Source organism: Oculina patagonica, chromosome 1 (assembly GCF_052425735.1).
Source record: "Oculina patagonica isolate OP01 chromosome 1, crgOcupat, whole genome shotgun sequence".
In the NCBI taxonomy this organism is placed as follows: Eukaryota; Metazoa; Cnidaria; class Anthozoa; order Scleractinia; family Oculinidae; genus Oculina; species Oculina patagonica.
The window spans coordinates 35,007,293-35,030,329 of record NC_135758.1 but is presented as its reverse complement, the minus strand read 5'-3'; the positions used below and the strand labels follow the sequence as shown (position 1 = coordinate 35,030,329).

Genomic DNA, 23,037 nt, shown 5'->3' with positions numbered 1-23,037 from the left:
AATTCGCTATCCGCCGCTTAAATTTCTCGGCAGCCTGAATAATTTTGCAGTTGAAATCAAGGTGTCATTACCGGATCTTCGACTAATAAATTCAATTTTGGGCCATTTTTTGGATACCTTCAATCTGTTTTTCACTTACTAAAGCAAAAATGTTTGAAATCTATCATTTTTCGAGTCTTTCGAGAATCTCGGCCTCAAATTGTGCCTTTCTCGCCCTTTTTTTCTTGTCAAGAATGCGTCCCCTCCATACAAAGCCTTTGCCAAAACTAAAATTGTTGTCCGACTCACGCAGGGGGGGGGGGGGGGTATCATGTGGCGAAATCTATTTTTAGTAATAGTGCGCTTTGCTAGATGATGTTGCAATTCTAAATTGTGCAACTCAGCAGAAATAATCAATTGTCACGAAATGAGTTCCCTTTGGTTAACTATTAGCAACGTTTTAGTGTGTTCGTGCGGGTAATGTTTGACCTCCTGACCTCTTTCTGTGCTTTGGCTAAATTAAAGCCACGGCGCCGCACAGTAAAATCTTTAGAAAAGCAGTCACTTGAGAAACACACAAGTCGTGTTTGCGTTAGTCACGGAGTGAACGTGACATGAATTTCCTTTACCACGTCATCTTTTGCTTTTTAAAACCACATGCCTAGCCGGAAAAATGCCAGCTTACGCATGCAAATATTTATTTTGTTCCGAATGTTCAATAAAATAACCCAAACCAGTTCATTTAAAAGAAAGCCAAATCACGCCAAAATAAAGAGTAGACTATAAAGGCTATCCCATTGTGTTTCTCCATTTAGCGTCTTCCGACAAGCTTTTGGTAATTCCCCTGGCGCGATGACGTGTATCCCGTGCTTTGACACATTCTTGCTGAGCTTGCAACTTACGTTTCGATAACGTTTCGATTCTCAAAATACCGTAAACTCAAAACAAAAATTGGGATATCCAAAAAATAAGTCGTTGTTTTGCAATATTTAACACGTTCCGGGTAAATTGTACGACTTGTACTCGCTCCGAGCCAAACGCTTGAGTAACACAACAATAAATATTTCACACAAACAGAGCGCAGAGTATTCAAACTGAAAATAGGTGAATGATTATTTATAGCTACAAGCGAGAGATCGCGTGACATGGGTCTGACGTAGTGGTAGTTTTAAATAGCTTGGACATGTCCAAGCGGTCTTTGTTTTCGCTATGTGATTTTAGGTTAAATTAATATTAGCGCCTAAAGACTTGTACTAGTAAAAATTGCGTTCTTAATCGTTTTAAACTTCGCTGCCTTCGAGCGCTGAACCCCTTACATTCTTAATTGGTTATGTGACGTAAGATTTGGGCTACTCACGTATTTGATTCTTATATAATGTTTGTAAATTTGACAAGTCACGTTTTTTCTACAAGAACGGAAGTGCTGAAGCACAACTATAGAGTGACACTTTACAAGTCACGCGCTTTGATCACCCACAGCGGAAAGTATTCCCTTGAGAAATTAAAACAGTCCCTTGAGAGTTAACAAGAATGCAATCCCTTCCGGTTCAGATTTTAGCCCAGGTAAACGCTATTCTACTTCTTTTTGCTTGTAAACAAGCAAAAAAAAGTCGAAAAAACTGACTGCTTCATGCTTCCTTTGGCGTTTGCTTACACCACGTATCTACTGTTCAGTATTCTCACTGACCAAAACTGACAACCGCGGGCTCATATAATGAGATGGCAACTTTCAACTGACTCAGGTGGTGACTTCACCGTGCTGCACGAAATCTTCTGTGGAGGTAAAAGTACGTGGTTTTCTTGCCCTGTGTTTTACTGATTCTTTTTACGTGTTCATTGCATTTACGTCGCCCTAGCCACTTAATTTACTGTTTTGTGATTTCGTTTTTTTCACACGTAAAAGAATGCTTTCGAATGTTGCGTCACCGAGTTTTTATGAATTTTGTTTCATTCCTTTCATTTCAGGAGCTTCAGGTCGGCACTTATTGCTGTAAATGGCGTGTGGAATCTTTTGGACACTCACATTTCATTAGGCTCAATATCTATCAACAGTACTCAAAACAAGTTGTTGTTTAATATATTAAGCTCATACCTTATAGGTGAGTGAAAATAAGTGTTTCATATGTTCTGCGCCCAGGGGGGTACTCTGGCTTGTAAATAACGGGGATGATCGAATGGAGGCAAAATTCAGGACCCAAAAAAATCCCTAAGTCTTCCGACATTACCCAAAAAAATCCCTGAACCAAAAATAACCCCCCAAAAAATCCCTTGCCAAATTACCCCTAAATTGCCAGTAGGTGCAACAAAATAACACAAAGAACGCTCGTTTTGTTTATTCATCATACCATAAATACGCCAAGGCCGCGCCAAGGCACTTTAGTTCGTTTTTAATACCCAAAAAAATCCCCTATCTAAATCAAGATACCCAAAAAAATACTTGCCAAATTTTCCAACCCAAAAAAATCCTGGAATCGAAAATTTCAAACCCAAAAAAAATCCTTCGATCATCCCCGTCATTAACAAGCCGGAGTACCCCCCTGGGATTCTGCGTCTTGTGATGTATTTATATACAGACAGTAAATCCTCTATTTAAGCCCCCTACTATTAGCCCCCCTCTAATAAACCTACTTTTTGGAGCATGAAATTTGTTATGCCCCCCCCCCCCCTATAAGCCCCCATCCACTTTGGAGTTCCCCCTTTCTTTCACAACCAAAACAATAAATGACTGGCTGAATTCACCACACCAATTGCAATGTAGGCTTGAGTTCAGATTTATAACTTATATAACTAAGACGAGGGTCCCCAATAGGGTTTTTGGATCCCGCCATCCCGGCTAAAATTTTCCCTCAATCCCAAAATCCCAAAGGTTTTTATCGGCTTATTTATTGTTTCTTAATCCCTTGCCTCAAGTATAAAGGCTTTTCAGTGGGTGTATATTCTCTCGAAACATTGTTCTTGGAGTCTTTGGTCACCGACAATGAGCATATTTCTTTCTTTCCATGTAACTTGAATGTGGGAAACAGGGGTAACTTGTGTAAGTCAAAACAAACGCTTTTAGCAGCCCTTTGGGACGTTAACCAAGATCGCAACTTCATTTTCTATACAAGTACACCAATTTTTGTCACCAGACTATCCTGATTGTGTTTCTTTTAAGTGTAATTTCCTGAATCCCTGCTTGTAAAACCGCCAATTCACATGTCCCGTTCATAATTTCAATCTCGAATCTCTCTCCCTTTTCCATTAAAAATCCCATATCTTAGCCTTCAAAAAAGCCAAACCCTGGATCCTGAAAAACCCATTGAACCCTCTAAGACAATTCTTGCATGCTCTTTGGTTGAGAGCTATGGTCAATGAGAGTATAGACCATGTAAATGTTGTAACATGACTAACACATTGTAAGGAAAATCTCAGAAAACTCGAGAAATTGTTGCAACTTTTCCAAAAACAGAATCTAGCAGTATGTACATTTCACTGATAAAAAAAATATATTAAAAATTAAGGTTAAAAGCTGTTAAAAATATGACGAAATGTTTTTTTATCTATTTGGTCATCTTCAGAGTGAAAATCTGCATGAAGCTGGGTGTTTTTATAGTTTTGGCTAATCCGTTACGTAATACCAGTTCCCATGGGGGACAAGGTTAGGTCAAAGGATTGGACTTGTTTGTTAAGTTCTGGTTGGAAATGTGCAATGTAAAATGCTTCTTTTATTCTCCTTTTCATCCACGAATGAGCGGTGGTTAGAACCTCTCACGAGAACTTGTGATTTGGGTGTTTCTTAATGTGTTTAGCTGGCTCTGACTGCTCATTAACATGTGAATGCTCGTTGACACGAACCTCCATGTTGCCTGCTGTTTCGCCAATATATGTTTGTCCACAAATACATGTGCCTTTGTAAATGACGTGCAACAGATGTATGTCTTTGTCTTTTAGTTTAAAAATTGATTCAATCTTGCGTGTTTGCCAAATGATAAAAAAGTTGAAATTCCATTTGGTATATGTGTTTAGTTTCTTTATGAATCTTTTACTCTCCACTTATGTGCAATACCAAGTTCCATACAATTTGCTACAAAAATATTAAAATTATGCATAACGTTTCCATCTCTGAGCAAAAAGACAAAAAGTCTCTGCTGGAAAACTTCCAGTTTGGAAAACTCTTGAAAAAGTTTGGAAAAACCTTGACCTTGAAATCAACTGGAACATTTAGGACAAAATTTGTCACACATTCGCTGTCTTCAAGTGCAAAAACTGCAATCTTAAATATGAGCTGTCACATGTGCATGTGATTTTGCATTGTTTTTCCTTCCAATTCACAAGTGTATTTTTGGCGTCATTGTATGAAACAAATCAACCACATTCTTCCATGGTCAAAAATACAATGCTTTGAGTCATATTTTCAACTCTCTTCTCCGTGTTTGGAAATGCGATGAAACACTCTTGTGTTTGATATATTACCTATCACACCCTTCTCCAGTATGATGCTTAGCTGAAACATTTTGTACGCACTCAGACATTAAGTTAGTGTTCAACCCACTCAGAATTAGAAGTTTCTCTAAGGTGCTGGTCAAGATTTTGGAAACTGGAAGTTTTCCAGCAGAGACTTGGCAGGTCTGCCTTTTTGTCTTTATGCTCAGAGATGGACAGGCCATGCATAATTTTAATATTTTTGTAGCAAGTTGTATGGAACTTGGTATTGCACATAAGCAGTGCATTATTTGCAGTTGACATAGCAGTCTCTCAATCTCTCAATCAGTCAAAAAATGGAAAAATAAATGAAAAAAGTTGTGGTTACCATCATAATAACATAAAACTCTTAAAATAAGCGGTTAGCCCCCTGAATCTCAGACAAAAAAATTCTATGAAAATTTCACGGTCATTCATATTGGGCAAAAAAGTTTTTTTGGTTTGCATATTTTTTTATCATTCTGGTTCTATTTTGCATGTACTCTGACAAATTATATTTTTAAATGAAACACTTTTCTCTATTCAGTCCAAATACTTGTTAGGAACAGTACACCAAAAAATAAATGCCATTATCCAGGGTTGGCCAGGGTTTTAAGGTATACGGTATACAGCGGGATTTTAAATAGGATATACAGTAATTTTATGCTAAATTTGGGCCTTTTATGAGGTATAAAGTATACTGTGTTTTTCCAAATTTGGGTATTTTAATGTTTTTGAGGGTAAATTTTGTGTATACCGGGTACATGTTTTCAGGTATATTTGTATACCACTTACCCTCCTGGCTGACCCTGATTAGAAGTAGGAAAGTTACAGTGTGAAGTTTGGATCAATGTCTTGTCAAATTTTATAAATGGATGCAAACAATTTTGTAGCCCAGAGCCAGTTAATTTCTTTGAAAAGAGTATTCAAACTTAACACTTTTATTTGCAACTAAAATTTTTTGGCTGAGGCAAATAAATTGGCAGTTTAACAACTTATCACACATTTGCCAAATAGACACAAACCGGTACGTGCCAAGATACTATGTGGGCTATGAGTGGATGAACCCCCAGTACGAACGATAAGCGAACTGTGTGAAAGTACTGCGCAACAGCTTTGAATGGTCACACACTAGGGTTTCATCCGCAAACAAGGTGTTAGAACCCGCATTGTATTGTTCCATAGCTGTTAATTTTAATGTCCCACCTCAGGATGCAGTCACAATCTCAAAAGTTAGAGCCACATTACATATATTAAGCTTTGACTCTGGGCAGAAAAGGTTTATACAGAAATGCAGGGGTACAATAGCTAAGCCTTTCAAATATCTTTTTCATTTATTTGTTTATTTTTTACAGCCATCTGTTTATGCTTTCTAATTTATTCATCACTGCCACTTTAAAAGTGCAAGACAGGGCAGGTTGTTCGGGAGTTTATAGAACAACGTGACGGACTTGCTGTTGTTCTTTTAGCAGATCGTGCTTTAGCAAAAAAAAAAATTCTTTCTCAATCTTATCACTTTTACAAACAGGCTGATAATCTTGAATGTTTTTCTCTAAACAACTTTTTTATTGATAGCAACTGATGGACAAGCCTCTTCAAAATGTCGCATATGTCTTTTGTTTTACGGTGCAAGTGAGCTCTGTTTACAAATGAACAATTTTTGTTTACATTCCTTTTGGTGCCGGTTGATACATAGTTTTACATTCCTCAAAGTTGTTTTACATGTAGGAGTCAGTGATCTCAACTTGTATTGCTTTCAGTGCGCTCAATGTCAGGATCGAGATTTCAGGTATAGACTGATCTCAATTATTGATTCTTTTCTTTGAGCAAATTATTTGCCCGATTGGACGTTAATTCTTGTAGTTTTAAATTTAGTTGTTTATTTGTTACGTAATTTACGCTAAGGGCCGCAATTTTTCCGCACATTTCATGCTTTAAAGTGCGTCTTTCCTGGCTTATTGCAAATTTGAAATGACGCCTATTTGGTCACCCGTTTTCGGACGTGTTTCAAATGTCTCTTTTTTACCAGCAGCCACACCTTGGATAATTTCCAGCTGCAATAAAGGAGACTGACTCAGGCCGGCCGCTTTCGTCGACAGCGTTATCAAAGCAACGATTAATTTGTAAGTAACAACACAAAGAATTGTTCTAACAATTGTTCTGACAAACTCTGTTAGTATGATATCCGTAGTTCATGTGTGTGTGTCTTGCTAATTTTCTCATTGTTTAGTGATCGTCCAACGATCGAAGACGGTTCTTTAGTTAATTACTTATTTAAAATCCATCGTCTGTTATTGCTGCATCTTATGTTGCTCGCCAAGCTATTAAATTCGACGTGGTTTCTCCGTCCATTTATAAAATATCTTTTTGCAAGTATGCCAGCATGCGTAACATTGTCGCAACCTTGTGGAAAGGCAAAAAGAGCATCAACAATCGCCACAATAAATTGAAACTGAGTGTTAAATTATATGACCACACAGCTATTTTTTATAGTGGGCGATTTATTTCGAGAGGCTATTTTCCGCAATACCAATGAACTTCCTAGGAGTTTAAATTAGTTGTCAATTCAGAAAATAGCTTTTACAATAGTTTGGAAGTTCAGTGATTTTTTTTTTCGAAGACATTCCTTAGTCAGTTCACAAGTTGGATAATAAGTACATGGGTGTTGTTTATCTAACTAAAGTAACAACTTTGCCCCAGGTACAATAGCAAACGTGTTGAAAAGAAAAAACAATGGATTACGAAACGTTTTTATTATTTGAATGCCGTAAATCTTTTGTAATTAGGGTTTGATTGTTGCTTTAGTTGTATAAATAACACCCATGTAATAACGAGCGCTGAAAACCGAAGGTGGATGATTAAGCAGAACTTCGGGATTTGTTTGTCTTTGTTATTTGTAAGAGGATTGAAGGCGGCAGTCTTCGCGACAGATAACCGAATGTTAAAGTTCATTGCGCACACATCCAGTCTGGTTCTCACATTATCGCCCCGATCGTTTCTATCGCCTCTGTCACTTCAAAACGTTTTGTTGCAATCGGGGCGATTATTTGAGAACATTACACAGACGATCGGCTAACGTCTGCGGCGATTGGGGGCGATCACGATCGCTTGGATCGCCCGTGTTCCATCCTTCTAGCTTATTTCCCTTCTTCGTCATAAATATGCAGGAACCGAGAAGATAGGGGAGGCCACGAGTTTTGCTCTTTCATTGAAGGCTGCCATTGTGTTGGATCCAGAGCTAAAATGATTGTTTTTCGTTGGTATTCGCTCATACCAGGCTATCGGGACGATCATATGAGAACCTCCGATCGCTTCTAAATGCTTCAATCGTCTACGATCGTCTCAGTATTTGCAAACGATCGATGCGAAAGAAACGATCGGGGCGATCATATGAGAACCAGGCTTAAATATACGTTTCCCATACGCTACAATGGAGAATTCGTGGATCATCGCACTATCACTGTTTTCGTTGGCAGTCTTCTTTTAACATAAGCGCACAAGAAAAAGCGAAGAAAATTTTGTGTACAGTGTTTCCGTGACATCCCAGTAGTATTTACGTTCTTTTTAACAACTACCTCAAAATTCCCACAAAGGATTGCCAAAATATGTCAGGGTTATTGGAAGATAAGAAAGAAAATATGATTATTGTTTTTGCAACCATGCGATCTTTCAGAATGAAAACATTTAACATTGCTATAGTTTATACTTAGATAAAGCCGAGACAAGTAGTTGTTAGTCGAAGAGAAAACCATTTTCATTTTGAGATAAGAATCCAAATTCCCCTTTCTTAGTATTGCACATTCCCTTTCAAGTTAGTTGGGAGAATTTGATGTAACATCGTTATGAACATCCACTCTTGGGAGGGAAACGGTTAAACCGGAAATCATTCTCAGAGTAAATGATCGCACAGTTTCTTATCTCCTCAGTGTTTTATTTTGTTTCGCGATTTATCGGTCAGTGTTTGTTTGACTTGTGGACCGCATGCTTTGAGTTGAAATTTCGCCAGCATAGAAATTTTCCCAACGCACTTTCCTTGTTTTTATACAGATAAGCTTAGCCCACCAGATACGTCGCCAAAATATAACATTTCAAGGGTTGAATCCATTCTTGTGTTGAAAGCTTAGAAACGTCTCTAGAACATTTGAGTTTTCAGACGGAAGACGCGTGCATGGTTTCGTAATTATTTCAACTTTCAACAGAGGAAATCATTCCTTCAGCTATCATTCAGGCAAGGAAATTGTTCTGTTTTACTCTTTTTCGATTCTCTTTCAACGTGTAAAACAGTGGGTCACTTTTGAGTTGTTTTAGACTGTTCACAACCTTTCGATTTTTCAACGCATAAGAACGCACGCAAAATAACGCTTAAGAAACAATTTTCTTTTACGACTCTTTTCCTGCGTCTTTCAACGATTGATGGCTGAATGAGAGACCTAAAGGACCCATCAAGGGCTGTGAACGTTTTGAGTCATTTGTAGATTTACTTTGAGCTTTTTTGTCCACAATATGTAGCGTCTTCGTTTGTTGTTTCAGTATTAAGAAGCCCTTTGTAAGAGCTATGACTGTACGGTTCTGGAAATGGACAGCTAGCAGTATTTTATTTTATTTTTTAACTCGCGCCATAGGCTGACTTATTTTACCGACCTCTTTTAGGTCGATCTACGAACTGAACTGAATGGTTTTTTTCTCAACTGTAGGGAGCAAGAGCGTGCTTACGCAAACAAGAAATAAACCCCTCTACAGGTAGATGCATGTGTTCAAATCAATTATTAAAATTCTCTGTTACGGGGCACTGTGTGTGTAAATAAACAGTAATTGGGGAAAATACATAATTTAACGAATACATTAAGCGAAATCTGCGAATAAATTTAACGAAACGCGTGCTGGTTCAGCTATACAAAAGTTAGCGAAGATTGCGTGACGGAAATGGGCCAATGACGCGGCTTCTTTTGATTTCGTACTACCCACCAGTCAACTAGTCTTACACAATTTCTTTACGTGCTGCACGCTCTATCAGTGACATGAAGCGGGTTACCGAAACAACAACTACCAAGGTATGATCTCAAAATGACCCTCTTATCGCTGTAGTTACTTGAGTAAACGAAGAATGAACCGAGCAACATACATGTAATTTTGTTTATTTCTTACTTTTCATGCCCTTAATTTTTGATCGGCCAGGCTTCCCCATTCTTTGCGGTTCGGGCTACCGTAAATAAAATCTGTAGCTTTGTGAACTAATGGTACACGCGATCAATGAATCAGATGACTACCACTTAGCCTGCGTGGCAGACGTCGAAAGGGGAGGAAAAAGGAGAGGGGAAAAGGAAGAGTCAGCGTAGACTAAACCGTGACCTTAAACCTCGCAAGATAAGCCTCTGGCACCAAACCATCGTCACAGTGTTAAATTTCGTCTCCGCGCCAATACAAGTTATAGCTTTCATCTTTGTCAATTTTATACTATCCCTATCGACTTTTTGCTAGCCTGCGTTGCAGACGAACAAAACCCCGGTATAGTGCGTCTGCGAATTACTGCACAAAAGCTTGTTCCGGCCCCCCGCGTGTTACCAGGGATTTCTATAATAACCTCTGATTGGCTTTTGAATAGGGCCGTTCTTTCGTGCGTCGTAATTGGTCGAGTGCATCATGAGAAACCATAGTTACGCGTTCGATGAATACCAGATACCAGATACAGTAAAACGTTCTTGTCATTAATTTGTAAATTTGCCGTTCTGTATTGGAATTGGTCATCCAATCTATTTCGCTTTTCACTTGTTTAGAAAGGGCACGATATGCTGTCAGTTGTATTATTTGGAGGCGTTTAAAGTTGAGTAGAGCCATAAGACATTGGTCTGCACGGCTTTCCGTTTGTATATTTTGCCCGGATATTTTGACACCTCTGTTTTACATTTGTCATATGTAATTACTATCGCGGTTAGTCTTGGAACATTCATATTTGCAAGATATTTTTTGAGCTTATGAAATATTCCCTCTGGTCCTAAATTTTCCGTGAAGATGTCGTTTGCATTCTGCATTTGTAATGCCGGGTCTGGCTGTTTATTGTGTTGCAAGGAGTGTTGCTTCTCATCACGGATGACGGATGTTCGTTGTGTGACATTCTTTCACCACAAGACAAATGTAGATTATTCAACATTTATACCATGAGATCAGATAGTTCGAACCGGCTGCTTTTTTACCGCTTCAAACGCTAATTCTCACCGATCTGGTCCGATCTGCCGTGATCGCCGCCAAGTTTGTTTTGTATCTGGTCTTCGTCGAAAGCGTAACTATGGTTTCTCATGAAGCACTCGACCAATTACGACGCACGAAAGAACGGCCCTATTCAAAAGCCAATCAGAGGTTATTATAGAAATCCCTGGTAACACGCGGGGGGCCGGAACAAGCTTTTGTGCTCTAATTCGCAGACGCACTATACCGGGGTTTTGTTCGTCTGCAACGCAGGCTACTTTTTGCCGATCATGACTAATACACCACACGAGTACCACGAGTAACATACGGGTAACATACGAGTAACACACGAAACATACGGGCACATACGGGTACATACAGGTAACATACAAGTAACATACGGATACATACGAGTAACATACGGATACATGCATGCCAGTTCCTATTTTATTTCATTTCATTTTATTTTATTTAACACAAGTAAACAAAACAAAACATACGCGCAATTACGGGTACATACAGGTAACATACGAGTATAATAATCGAAAAATCAATTATTGGTCATTAGATGTAACGTGTTTCTCCATCGCTCTCCCCTCCGAAAAGATTGCGTGACGAGCGCAAAGGACAAGGAACAAAAAAATGAAAAATAAAAAAACAAAATAAAATAAAGTGAAATGAAATAGGATCTGGTATGCACCTATATGTGTCCTTTTGTTACTCGTATGTTACGGGTAAGATCGTATGTAAGTGAATTCAAGAAGTTGAGCTATTGACGTTATAACATTTCAAATTCTTGATACGTCTTCAATACGTTTTGTCCTTTGGGCTCGTCACGCAACCTTGTTGACGGGAAGGGGGGTGGGGGAGCATACTGATAAAAATGAAAAATAGAACAAAATAAAGGGAATTGAAAAAGGAATTGGTATGCACACGTATGTATTGGTATGTTACTCGTATGCATCCGTATGTTACTCGTATGTACCCGTATGTTACTCGTATGTATCCGTATGTTACTCGTAAGTATCCGTATGTTACTTGTATATTACCTGTATGTACCCGTATGTGCCCGTATGTTTCGTGTGTTACTCGTATGTTACCCGTATGTTGCTCGTAGTACTCGTGTGGTGTATTAGTCATGATCCTTTTTGCCGTCCTTTGACAATGCAAACGAAAACTTACTACATCCTGCGAATATCTTATAATTATTATCATTATTATCCGGCCGTTTGTCGATAAGAAGTGACTGTGTAGCCCGGGCTGTGTAGTTCGGGAACATGTCACGCAAAACCATCTGAGTGAATTCCAGTGTAAGTGGTTTCCATTGCGCTGATTTTACGTTTCGCAATTCGCTATCATAAGTATTAAACCACAAAATTCGTGAAAGTACCCCAATCTTTGCTGCGTCGATCACAAAACCGGAAATGCGGGGCAAATAATTTCCGGGTAATTAGCCGCTGAATTTCGGAACTCAGCCTGGTACAAAGGCTTATTTTCGAGTGATGTTATTTTCCCAGTTAGAGTTGTTTTCATGTCGAAACGCTAAATGGAGTTAGAAAAAACTGAACTTTTACCAGAAACAATTTTCCACCATCGGAAGAAATGTCCCCCTCCTCTCCTTAGCAACTCGGGAGAGGCTTGGGAAGAGATTTAATCAAAGTCTCTTTGAGATACCGACTTTTTTTCATGAAGTATGAGTCGAACGTTTATTCTGTGCATTGTTCTTCGAACTTATCATTACAGTTGCTTTGTAGTTTAGTTTAACAGTTTCCTATCTTCGCGGAGGAAATGCAGCCATATAATTTTGTCAAAAATGGCTCGTCCGCGCCGGGTATTTATACACATATTCCTCAACATTACACAAATAAATAGTGCAAATTTCACCGAGATCTGACAATTCTATACTTTAAAATTGCAAGTACCTATCGAGGCAGTCGATTACGGCAGCGAAATTAGCAAATGAAACAGCAAAATATGCGTTCGACACTTTGTTTTTGCGACGCCATATTTGAATTGTTATAGGTAGACCGCTGTTCAATGTGTTCAAGGCCGTATCGTTACGATTGCTCCACGAAAAAGCACGAAAAAATCGATACACTCATGCTGCGTTTTGTCTGGGCTCTGCGAGGGTCGAATATCAAGACAGCTTCTTCGCCCAGGGGAGGGGGGGGGGGGGGGGCGGGGTACTCCGGCTTGTAAATGACGGGGATGATGGAAGGATTTTTTTGGGTTTGAAATTTTCGTTTCCGGGATTTTTTTAGGGTTGGAAGATTTGGCAACTATTTTTTTGGGTGACTTGATTCAAATAGGGGATTTTGGGGGGTATTAAAAACAAACTAAAGTGCCTTGGCGCGGCCTTGGCGTATTTATGGTATGATGAATAATCAAACTCGAGCGTTATTGCCCCTTCTGGCAATTTAGGGGTAATTTGACAAGGGATTCTTTTGGGGGTTATTTTTGGTCCAGGGATTTTTTTGGGTAATGTCGGAAGACTTAGGGATTTTTTTGGGGTCCTGAGTTTTGCCTTCATTCGATCATCCCCTTCATTAACAAGTCGGAGTACCCCCCCCCCCCCCCTGGGCTTCTTCGTTTTGCTTAAGAAGGATTAAACAAAAGCCATATATGCAGTGCTTATATATATATATGCTTTCGAATTATATTTGAAGATGAAATACGAAAGAATTTTGCTGTCTTTGACTGAAATTCCACTCGAACTGCGTAGATACGATTGCATGTTGTAACTGTTGTAAAGCCGATTCATGCAACATTGCTGTCAACGCGAGGTCACATCGACTCGGATTGCAAAGCGCTAATCATTAACATTGCAAAATGGCGCTTGTAGTAACCAAATTTGGCCTAATTTTTAACCGCTCCTAAGCTAAAAGAAGCCCCCATCTCTTGCATTTGTTTTAACTTCAATAATATCTTTGAAAAGAGCGAGTTTTTTTGGTATGGTTTATTTTTGACGTTTGTAATTTTTAAACCATGTAAGTGCTAGTGATTATTTATTCGTGTTTTAGCGTTAGTTACGCAATCCATTGTTAGTGCGACGCTTTTTATAGATCGCCTTTCAGACACACGTGCGTTGAGATAAGAAAGCTGACATGTCACTTTTATAAAGTTGTTATATAACGTTTGTAAATTTGACAAGTCACGTTTTTTCTACGAGATCGCAAGTGATCACCCACAGCGGAAAGTAATCCCTTGAGAAATTAAAATATTCCCTTGAGAAATTATAACAGTCCCTTGTGAGTTAACAAGAATGTGGTTCGAGATTGCCCGCTATTCTCCTCCCTTTTGCTTGTAAACAAGCAAAAAAGTCGAAAAAAGCGTCCTAGGGAGTGGGAGTGAGGCTGAATGAAGAGTGTGTTTCTCTTCCGCCCTTTACGCTTGTGACTCCAAGGCCGAATGCGCTCGCGTATCAAAAACGCCTGCATTGCAGGCTATCCCCACCCATCCTTGTTGTGGCTTCTTCCGACGTTGTGTTTGCAGCTCTTCAGTGGTGGTATCTGTCACATAAACTGCAGTCAAACCTCTCCTTACGGACAACTCCACAGTGCAGACACCTATTTATGGACAGTTCACCTGGTCCCAGAGAAATCAGAATTCATAAAATCTCTACCTCTTAAATACAGACACCTCCATAATACAGACACCAGAGGCTCTTCTGAGACACTTAACTCTGCCCCTTTGGTGTGCGTATTCAAGCGGTGGACGAGGGTATTAGTGTCGTTAGATGTGTCACAATAGCACTACATTATTTCAAAATTTCATAACAAATTTCTGTTTAAACCCATTCTATTGAAATCTTTTTTTCAACAGAACGCACCAATCATGTGCCAGGAATATCATTGCGACTGCTGCTCAGATGATCTACCCGAAGACTCGTGCGCGTGCGTTGAGTGTTACCATGGCGACCAGGACTCTGAAGATATCAATCATTTCCTGCCAAACGATGAGATCGCAGCAAAGTGTCGTTCAGCGGTGAAATGCTCTGACACCATGAATCCGACAGATTCTTGCCCGCCAGTGAAAAAAAGTTGTTACGAGGGTGGAAAAGATGTGTGTAGTGGAAAAAAGGAGACCATTCCATGTCCTCCTGCTACTTGCGCAAAGCAGACAAAGAGTTGTTGCGACAGCGAGAAAGATGTGTGTAATGAAAAAAAGGAGACCGCTCCATCAAGACAGACAAAAAGTTGTCGCGAGAAAGAAATGAGTAATGGAGAAAACCAGCTCAGCCCATACCCTCCTGCTTCTTGCGCAAATCAGACGAAAAGTTGTTGTGACAGTGAGAAAGAAGTCTTTAGTAGAGAAAACCAAACCAGCCCGTGCACTTCGTCTTGTACAAAACAGCCATGTGTTGAGCCAGCTGACCCTAGTCGCCAAGAATCGACTTGCAATAGTAAGTGCTGTTCTGGTGTTGTTGACGAAGTAGGAAGAGATCAACTTCTGCCAAGCGACTGTAACTCTCAGCAGAAGCCACAGCTACAGAATGAAGATACATGCTGTGATAAAACACCTCGTCATGCTGCCACTTTGGACTCGTCTCCACGTCGAGGCTGTTGCCCCGGAAACGAAACCTCACAGAGTGACACAAGTGAGTCGGCTGTTACTTCGAGGAGAACCACCCCTGACTGCTGTGAAGAGAGGTGTAGAGATGACTGCTGCAGTCCTTGTCAGTCATCATGCAGCTGCACTGATAAGGACAGTGTCAGACCGTCCAGTTTAGCTGGTGCAAGCTCAGTGTCCACTTGCTGCGACACCGGAAGCTCTTGCTCTCATGCCAAACTGCCCGATGTGACATGTCAGTCACGCAACCCCGCTATAGCTGTCACGTGTTCTCCACCGGAAGACAAGTGCTGTGCAAGTAAGTTCTGTAATGGCTCCACGCACAAACCACCTGAAGATAACTGCTGCAAGAAAGACGAGCTTAAAGTATCAGTTGGAGAATTATGCGCTCGATATAAATCTGCGAGCAGAATCTCAATGACCGACTGCAGTGGATTTTACCCGACCACCCCCTCCCCCAACACCGCGAGGTATTCAGAAAAGCGACAGCGGCGAGAAGAAACCACTCGTACAGCAAAACACGACAAAACTTCGCGTACAGAACATTTGCTGTGCAATGGAAAGCAAGCTCGTTCAAGAATCCCTGGAGCCATTGGAAGGCGTCGTATCAATCGCAGTCAATGTCATTGGTCGTGTTGTGTACGTTCGTCACGACCCGGAAGTGACGTCAGCCACCGAGTTGGTCAATACGCTTAACCGCGTGCACCTGGGAGCGAGCATCATGGAAACCGGATCCCACCAGCACGGCGAGGAGAGCGAAAGACTGCCACCTTCACTGTCGTCGTTTCTAATTTACCTTTTGATACAAACCATTCTCCTGATAGTAGCCACTGTAGCGTTCTTTAGCGGGGCGTCCTGGTATCAATGGGTGGCAATCGCAGAGATCGTTTTCGGCATTGCTCCAGTGCTCAAGAAAGCGTACGTCTCTTTCAAGACCTGCAGCGTTGACATCAACATCCTCATGCTCATTGCCATAGCAGGGACGCTGGCCATTCAGGAGTGGCTCGAGGGCGCAGCTGTAGTTTACGTATTTTCTCTCGCCGAAGCACTACAGGAGTTCTGCATGTACAAAGTTCAGCGGACTATCTCGGGGCTCATGCTCAAAGCACCTCAAGTGGCGATATTAGCGAGCACCGGTGAATGTGTTCCTGTAGAAGCGGTAACCATAGGAACGGCTATTGCCATAAGACCAGGAGAACTGATTCCACTTGATGGTGATGTTGTTAAAGGAAGAGCTGCTGTAGACGAGAGTTCGGTCTCTGGTGAATCTGTTCCTGTCGAGAAAACAGTGGGTTCTAAAGTCTTTAGTGGAACAGTCAATCAAAATGGTTATCTGGAAGTTGAGACTACATCTGACTCGACTACCTCGACGGTATCCAAGGTAGCACAACTTGTCCAAGAAGCGCAAACTGGTTCAGCAAGGACGGAAGTTGCCATAAACCGGTTTGCGAAGTACTACACCCCAGCTGTGGTCATTGTTGCAGCTTTGGTGGTCGTTATTCCAGCAATCCTGGGTGCAGCGGGTGTGGGAACCTACTCACAAGAGCTAAAAGAATGGGGACGACGCGCGCTTGTTATGTTGGTCATAGCGTGCCCCTGCGCTCTGGTCATGTCCACCCCGATTGCTGTGGTTTGTGGCATCACCGCGGCTGCGCGGAAAGGAGCGCTGATCAAAGGAGGCGTTCACCTTGAGACCCTTGCTCAGCTGCAAGTTCTTGCGTTTGATAAAACAGGAACTCTGACTGAAGGGAAGTTTCAAGTTGTTGACATTGAATGCACTTTTGGCGTGCATGAACGAGCTGCTCTCCGCCTAGCCGCCGCGCTCGAAAGCAAGTCCAGTCATCCTCTGGCGGCAGCTGTAGTTAATGAATTTGCTGGTTGTGTCGCGGAAATGGTCAAGTCGCAAAGCGCTACTTTACCGGAAGTGTCACGCTTCGAACTTCGCGAGGGGCAAGGTATTTCCGGTGTTGTTGATGGTCATCTTGTCCAGATTGGCAACTATGAATTCCTTCATCGCATCGGCGGCGTCCAAGAGCTGAACAAATTCATGGAGAGCAAATACGTCACATGGTCTAATGAAAGTAAAACAGTGATCTTCGTGTGCGTGGACGGTAAGCTGGCAATGATGATAGCTCTTGCAGACATCATCAGACCCAACAGTCTTGCTAGCCTTAACTGGCTGCGAAAACTTCGTGTCCAGTCTGCTATGATCACTGGTGACAATTCACGCACAGCCATGGCCGTGAAGAGTAAATTAGGCCTGGACGAGTGCATTGCTGAGATGAAACCGCACGACAAACTATCGTGGATCAAGGAGAGACAAGAAGGAATGCAAGGCACGGAGTGCGAGGTGTTTAGCGATGATCAAGAATCCACAAGGCGTTTCTTGCCCAGTGGCTGTTCTCGTCGCCGCCGCTACATTACCGCGAAATCACGTGATAGCAACAAAAGCATTGTGGGTATGGTGGGCGATGGCGTAAACGATGGTCCAGCCCTGGCCGCGGCGAATATTGGGATTGCAATGGGCGCTGGAGGAACAGCTTTAGCAGTGGAGGCGGCAGATGTGGCGCTGATGAGCAATAACTTGGCTAAAATACCAGAGCTGGTGGAACTCGGCCGGTTCTGTCGCCGAGTAGTGGCAGAGAACATCTCGTTCTCCGTCGTTCTCAAGCTGGCCATAGTCATTGCAGCGCTGGCAGGGAAGGCCACTCTGTGGATGGCTGTTCTCGCTGATGTGCTGGGCTTGTTGTTCGTGATAATGAATGGTTTGAGGCCATTATGGTGGAAGATTGCCAAGAAGGATGACTCTAAGAACACGGATGTTGAACTCGCGTTTGCTAAGAACGCACGGCCAATCTACTCTTATGAGTCATACGTTTAGGAGCAGATGCCCAGGATCACTAGAAAGGTCGATAAAAACATAAGGGTCTATTGAACATGGTACAAGGTAATTAGCTCTGTTTCCTATCACCGTACGTAGCAGTTTGTTATAGCCCAATTGTCCGAGTGTCTAGGTAAACAATTAGTTTGTCCAGTTCTAGACCTCCTTCACTGGAGTAAGATTTAACAGGAGCACTCATATAAAGGTAGTTAGCTCATCAAACTTTCTGCATTGTGCAAAACGTTTGGGTAATTATTTTTGATCAAAAGAAGAATATTGAGGGAGGGATAATTATCACCGTTAGTGTTTGAATTTCACCGATCAAGAAATGTTTAGGTATTTCGTGATTAAAATAGGTTTAAAAAAAAAGTTTAAAATGGACGAAAAAAAGATATTTTTGGATTTCTAAGTTTTGATTGAAACTTGAATTGACTATAATTATGATGTCGTTCGTTTTGAAACGTTTAATATATTTATTATTAAAAATTTCATAGTCATTAGACATAAAAATATAAAGAAACATCAATAATCAACTATATCCAAGAGAGAATATCATACCGTCACTTGATCATATGGTCTTGAGATTTATCTTACATACGAAAATAACATACATATAACATAACTTATAGTGATACCAAATTGTTAGCTGTTAGCTATAAATATAAATGAATTTACTGTACAGGCTCTTTAATTAACATGTCTCCAAGGAGCGAGCGAACAATTTCCTTTCTCGTCCAGGACCTCGAGCGTTTTTCTCTACCGGAAGTCAATTCCGAGTACCGGACGTTTAGACAAAAAGTGTAGGTTTCACGGGATTGGCCTTAATCCTTGTCGGAGCTTGCAATGATAATGTGAAAACAAGAGAGGATATAGTTGATTCCCTTTATATAGTCCTTGATCTTCATTAACCTTAAGGCTTCAGTGACAGGTCAATGAAAGAGCCTGGGAATGATGATACCTTTTTCGCATTTTGCATGGCTGTAAATTCCATTTTGAAATCAATCCTTTTTTTAAGTGATACATTCATACATATATTTGCATGGGGAGTTTTAATTTCATGTTAGAAAGTTCGATTACCCATGACTTCCATTCAAATGAAATAAATCACTGAGATGAGTCTGACTGGCCTAAGTTTCTTTCAGTTTCCTTGAGAGCTCTCCGTATCTTATGCGACTAGCAAGACGTTTACACACTTTATGATTTCGACATTGCTGATCCTAGCAGTATGCAGGACGCGTGTCACATATCAACCCAGTAAATGGCCCGGCTCACCACGAGTCTCTCGTAGCTCAGTTGGTTAGAGCACCCAACCTGTATTCTGGGCGAAAATGGGTTCGATTCCCTTCGGGGACTCAGATTTTTCCTTGTCCCATGCTCGTGTCATTTTTGAACAATTCATCCTCACAAGGTTTACAATCGTTTTTAGCTTGCCTCTATTTCTGTAGTGCGTAAAGGCTGTCTAAGCCTCTACTTTTTCTCGAAGAAGGTCAAAATAGAACGCACGACAAAAACAAAACTTCAGGACAAAAACAAAACTTGCGCAGAAGTGCCCCTGCTCGCTTAGCCACCTGTTGATAGAAAATACTTCTTACCGTCTTTGTGTATTTTGAACTTAAAAACCTTAAATTCGATAGCGCTTAGAAGAAGCACTCACATTAGCTTGGGATTCGTAATAAGAGTAACTCGGGAATATCCTGCTGGAGTTAGCAGGGGTGATTTCGATTCTCGGGGGACTAAGTACCAGTTGAGCAGTTTTCAATTGAGTGTCGTAAAACCAAAACCAAAGTAATTACTCTGGCCAATCACAAAGGACACAGAAAATTTAGTAAACCAATCAAAACTCGAAGCAAAAACATGTAGCTGGCACGAAGCGCGGGAAAACGTGCGCGGGGGAGTCACGATTGGTTTTGGTTTTAATTCTGATGGGCTGAGAAAGTGGCGCGAGATTTTTAAGCCAATCACTAAGCGTAGTAATGCAAAACCAATGCAAACGCAATTTACTTTCGACACTCAAGTAAAAACAGCTCTGTGCTGTTGACAAGTCACTGTGCCCGCTCTTTTGATCGCGAGTTGTATCTTATTGATTGCGCCATGCTGGCGTACCAATTTTCGATTACTCGCGAGAACTCAAGCAGTTATTTTGATTGGTTAGTAAGTATCGGGTATTCTTCAAATGCTTCAACTAAGCTTTACGAAAAACGGCACTCTTGTCAATTTGTTGGCGTCAAATTGCGTCATGCAAATTGCAGTCTGGGAACAAATACTAGTTGGGGTTGGGCTTCACCGCGGTCAAACGTCTCAGGCAGATTTTCTTTCCATTTCGCCGTTTTTTTGTTCAAATTGAAGTGTTATTACAAGCAAGGATAGATAAAAATAGTTGTCGAGTGAAAGTATAATCCCATTCCCTCAGGTAAACCAGTATTTTTACTATTTAAATGTTTCGCACCCGAACCAAAGGTGCTTTGACAAATGGCGCCGACAAGTCCGCATATCGCTATTTTCAAACACGTAGAACTTTTTTTAGTAAAGCTCCAAAAAACTTAGTAAACTCTTAGGATACCGGTTATGTATCGAACTTTGAACTGTGAAAATTTAAACCTTATCTTTGCAGTACTTTTCTTATTTTTTGCATATTTCTGTCGTTTGACCGCGGTGGAGGGTTGGGCAGCCCCCGCAAGGTCTCGCATGAATGCCTCACTATCCTACGAGAGAATAATTAAGAGAGAACAATGCTCCTAGCCCCCGCGACACTACTGACTGCTACACTAGAGGACCAGAAAAATTTCAAGCTTACGAGAGCTGCTACACTGCTGGCCATTCAAGACAAATTCCGGCCTTTGAGACCGGGCTCCGCTTTAGTGCAGATTTCGTGGTTCCCTTTTTTTTTATAGCAACTGATCACTCAATTGATGTAGCGACAAGTTTCGGAACATTGGTCGGCGCTATACTTTGATTGGATAAACAAAATTAGGACTTTATTAGTGCATTTACCAAGATTTACCCAAAGAGGCAGTTTTTCCTAAGGCGTTTTCCCTTCTCAGAATGCGGAAAGACCTTCCAACATTGAAAGGAAGCATCGCCCTGGAGACGAGGTTTTGAACGCGTGTGAGTAGCAGTTTTGGCGAGAATTGCGCGCGTGTAGCGCGTTTAACTGCTGTAATTATGTTCGCATTCTCTATTCCTTTTTGCGCCTGTTGGACAGAAAAAGTTCAAGGGGACTGTCCACTGTTTTTGAAAATGCGCTTTTTTCCACAGAAAGGATAAATAAGTGTTCATAATATATTGATGTTAGAATAGAATTTCTTCTAGTGATGTCAACCTATAGAACTTGTTAAATTGATTCTTAGTCACGCAGAATTGAGTTTTCTTTTCTGAAGTGAAGTAAAATCGAAATATCGACGCACTTAGCAAGCTCTCTTAGGGGTTGCGCTAAGAGACTTGCTTGTAGGCTACGACGAACTATTTTGAATAGGCTTCCTGCTTACTGGGACAAGCCATCAATGTTATGCCTTCTGTAGACTGTTCACAGTCCCCTATTTTTCCGTGATGTCGTAGAGATCGATCGTTCAGTCCGACGGGCCGCCATCTTGGTTTACGAACGCGAGCGAAAACTGGGGAGAGTGCAAAAATCCCGTGGGTGGCGGGGCGGCCCGTCGGACTGAACGATCGATCTCTACGACATCACGGAAAAATAGGGGACTGTGAACAGTCTATGCCTTCTGTTGTCATATGCGGTAACTTGTTATCTGTATAAACATAATAAATAACAGCCATGTCGGTATCCCAAAATAGAAGCAAGCAATTAAAATCTACCGCGGGCCATTAAAGTAAAAGATTCGTTTCCAATCATCGGAACGATTGCATTTTCACTCCTGCTGCAGGAAAGGAAGCTGAGAAAATAATCGTAGCAAAAAATACACCATGAATGCAGCTGTTAACAAATTCAATATACTTGAAGAAAATTCATCATAATCCAATACGGTGTTCTATAATAATGTTGACAAAAACGAGAATTTGCCAGTTTGCCGAATAGAGGTAAAACCAAACAAATAGAAACGAACAATATCAAAATGCAAGCCGTCGCTTTAAACATGACATATTGACAATAAAGTTCAATTTTTTTTACCTTTTTTTACTGAAATGTGTAGTTTGTAATTAGGCCAGAGGTGGCAACTTTCAAATAGTGGTTATTCACGGAAGTTTTACTGAATTTTGTTTGATCTATTTTAAGAACAAATTTATTAACTATTTGCAGGATAGATTGATAGAAAGAAAAGAACAATTTCGCCTTTTATCGAGCTCTTTGCTGCATTAAATCTGAGTGAAATTGGTGTTCTTTACGAATCGCGCCTTGATACCGCGTAAATTTTTAATGCTTGAGGAAATGTGTAATTTTAGAAAAAGAAAAAACAGCACGCCGATGTAGCGTGTTTTGTGTGGGAGGATGTAAAATTTTCTCACACATCACAGCATGGAAGCTCGAGATTTTTAACAAAAGGGAACACACCACTTTTTTTCAAGGCGTATACCGATGTCTATTTTTTTCCGACAAAAATAAAATTCTTCATGGACTCAAACTTGTCCAGAAACGATAAGGGGAGAAGGGAGAGTGCAGTTTATAGCATCAGGGAAAGGTTTAATTTTCCACCTTTCTTCTTACGTATTCTTATTTCATATTTTAATTTTAATGCACCGCAATATAAGATGTTTGGTTTCAAATTTCAGCGTAAGAGCGCTATTTTTTTCATCCACGAGATTAAAAAATAAATAGAGCATAACAAAAAATTAACAAAAAGACCTCGACTTCCTTTGATTTCGGCGCCAGCCACAATACAAGATCTTTCAAAACAATTTCATTCTTTTGAAATCTCTGAAACATTAATTTAACATCTAAATCCGATTGTTCGAATTTGCCTTTATAGGATCGTTACCTTGTTCGGCAAATTGTCCACGATCAGCTTTCACTGCTCAAGGAAAACGGATGC

The 23,037-nt window shown here is 40.8% G+C and overlaps 1 pseudogene across 1 annotated transcript; it reads left to right on the top strand.

Annotated features, from left to right (window-relative positions):
• The first annotated feature begins 1,701 nt into the window (after positions 1 to 1,701).
• LOC144666394 (uncharacterized) lies at positions 1,702 to 19,174 on the top strand (annotated as a pseudogene). Its single transcript, XR_013573179.1, has 5 exons — positions 1,702 to 1,766; positions 1,945 to 2,078; positions 6,449 to 6,542; positions 9,114 to 9,159; positions 14,425 to 19,174. The product of XR_013573179.1 is annotated as an uncharacterized LOC144666394 (transcript).
• Positions 19,175 to 23,037: the final 3,863 nt, after the last annotated feature.